Here is a 2,887-nt window from a genome sequence, read left to right as displayed (position 1 = left end):
TTCATGCACTAATTACGGGTTAATTTAAGTAAGTATTAAAAATAGATCGTACAGTCCGAACAAGTTCGTACAGTACAAACGGCACAAAATCACTTACTCAAATTAAACTACGGCTAGGGTTTTGGATCTGAACATATCGTACAGTACGAATATATTCGTACAGTACGATCTATTCATAGAATCGTCCACATAGATCTGATCGTACGGTACGAATTAAAATCGTACAGTACGATCTCCAGAGAAGAATTTCTATGACATTTTGCATTTAAAAATAAACTCTCTCCCTGTGTGTGTGTATGGTTGCTTTTACTCTTATGCATTTTGTGGTCAGACTCAATAAAATAAAATAAAATAAATAGAAAAATACAATGTTTGACTCATACTCCTAATCTACCCTTTCTTGAGTCTTCCTTTCGTCCTGAGTCACTTGTGATCTTCCTGAAATGTTAGTACTCAAGGACAATAGCAAATAAAATAGTATTCAATAAAAAATTGTTCCAAAATACTCATTATTTGGCATCATCAAAATCTCAAACTCGGGGTCATGGGTTGCAACATCAACCTGGTTGATCCCAAGAACTTTGCCAGTAGCATTTACGGTTCTATCAAGAGGAGTCTTGAAATTTGTCCAGATGCAGCTGTGGAAGAAGAGGAAGAAGCAGAAGAAATTGAGCGAAAGAGTGACTGAATGGAGGTCAGGGATTTGATTAGGGCAGATGAGAGATGAGTCGAAAAATACCTATGGACCGAGCAACTGAATGGTGATCGGGAATACGTTGGTGATTTCAGTGGGGATTCCGCGTCGACAGCTGACGAAGGGTTGGCAATGGGGACTGCACACGAAGAGTTGACGACGGCAGATTCGGTGGTGACCAGGGATTCGGCGTCAACGGCGAATTCAGCAGCGTTGGAGGAATCGACGTCGAGCGAATGCAGGTAGGAAATGAAGGAATCGCGTGTAGACGAAGAAGGGTCGAATGGCTCGGTTAGGGCACGAAGAGGGTAAATATCCCATTTCTTGCATCGGTGAAAATTGTTTCAAATAGTGATCTATAGCACTCGTTTGATAACCACTGCTAATAAAGGAACTTTTATTAGGTCCGGTGTAAGGACGTAGAGGAACGTCCGATCGGAGGCAAAATCCCGCCAAAACACTCGGTATTTGCTTGGTATTGCTAGGTATTATTTGATAATAACGAGGAATACCGTTCTGCGAAGACCAATACTGAGTTATACCGAGCTATACCGAGCAATACCGAGTTGTACCGAGTTTTTTCTAAGAAAAACTCAGTACAACTTTTGTATAACTCGGTATTGCTCGGTATAACTCGGTATTCGGTCTTCACGTGATGGTATTCCTCGTTATTGTTTGGTATTGCTCGGTATTTCTCATTTTTTGGCGCGATTTAGCCTCCGATCGGACGTTCCTCTACGTCCGGTCGGAGGACGTAATAATTGATAATTGTTCCTAATAAAGGCGGTGAAAATCTCATACTTTTAATAGTGGATATAGTGGATCGTATGATAAACATTGATTGTAGTTTAGCTGATAACTCTAGAAAATGCAAAGTTGGGGAAGGTGCATAAGAAAATTTTCAAATCAAGGGAGAATGTTTATTTTTTTATTGCATGCCCTATAATACACTTCAAAGAGGTATTTACAGACATACAAGACTCACTCTAATATTAATCAGTTACCTTATAATCCCATACAACTGCATATTAATCACTTAATACTCTATATGACTTATTGACTCAATTCACTACCCATTATATTTATTTATCGTATCAATATCAGCCCCTTAAAAAATGACCTTACTCTCAAGGTTGAACTGAATAAAAAGAAGCCACTCAAGGTAGTATAAATTCAAATGAGAATCCTAAATAGAATATTAAGGTCATGTCATGTAGGCACAAATATTGACAAAATTGCAAGTGGTTGGCAACCATCAAGCTACATTTCTTGTCGAAATCTTGCACACGACATTTGAGGTAGCAGCCATTCTTCTGGTTGTTCCTTTTATCCTGTATTTTTTGTAACGTGATTGGAGTTGTATTAGAGATGTGAATATTTGACACGACTCGAAAATCCAACTCGAATCAGATTCAAAAATTTCGGGTTAGGGTCAACCCGACCCGAAACAGGTCGGGTTTGGGTTCAAGAATTCGATCCGTTTCAAAAATCGGGTCGGGTTAACCCTTTGACCCGAAGTTGACCCAAAATTGAACCATCTTGAATCGAAAACCGTTTTTGACACGGAAACCCGAGTTTGACCCGTTTTCGACCTGTTTTTTACCCGAAAAGCGAAATTTGACCCATTTTTTACCATAAAACTAGCAATTTTATCACAGTTTCAGGTCATTCGGGTCGTGTTTGGTTCACCCGGACCTGAAGCTGGTCGGGTTCGGGTCCAAAAAATTGACTCGTTTGAAAAAATGAGTCGGGTTACGATTGACCCGAATAGTGCCAGGTAAATTTCGGATTCGACCCGAACCAAACCCGTGACTTGAAATTGACACCCCTAAGTTGTATTAGCCAAACCTATAGTATCTTCTATGAAAGGTAAAGGCAATATAAACTTTGGTGGTGAAACATTAGAGGATGCTTGAATCGCTAGTTGAATCAAACAAAGACCTCAAGCAAGTTCTTGGCTTTTTGATTGGACTATTAGAGCAAGAGAAAATGTATCGATGTCCGTTTGAATCATATAAGGAGCTCGAGCTGGTGTTTGCCATTTCTTAAGAACTTGAATGCGTTTTAAGGCTCTTGCCATTCATTGTTGCACTGAAAATCACATGTTATTGTTTGAATCTATATATTGTAGCTGAATGTTGATGAAAATTTGCAAATTGACGTAGACGAGACGAGCATCGAGTGAAGAATTCC

This window comes from Dendrobium catenatum, unplaced genomic scaffold (genome assembly GCF_001605985.2).
Source record: "Dendrobium catenatum unplaced genomic scaffold, ASM160598v2 original_scaffold_274930, whole genome shotgun sequence".
NCBI classification, from domain to species: domain Eukaryota; kingdom Viridiplantae; phylum Streptophyta; class Magnoliopsida; order Asparagales; family Orchidaceae; genus Dendrobium; species Dendrobium catenatum.
Note: the sequence above shows the minus strand (reverse complement) of the source record.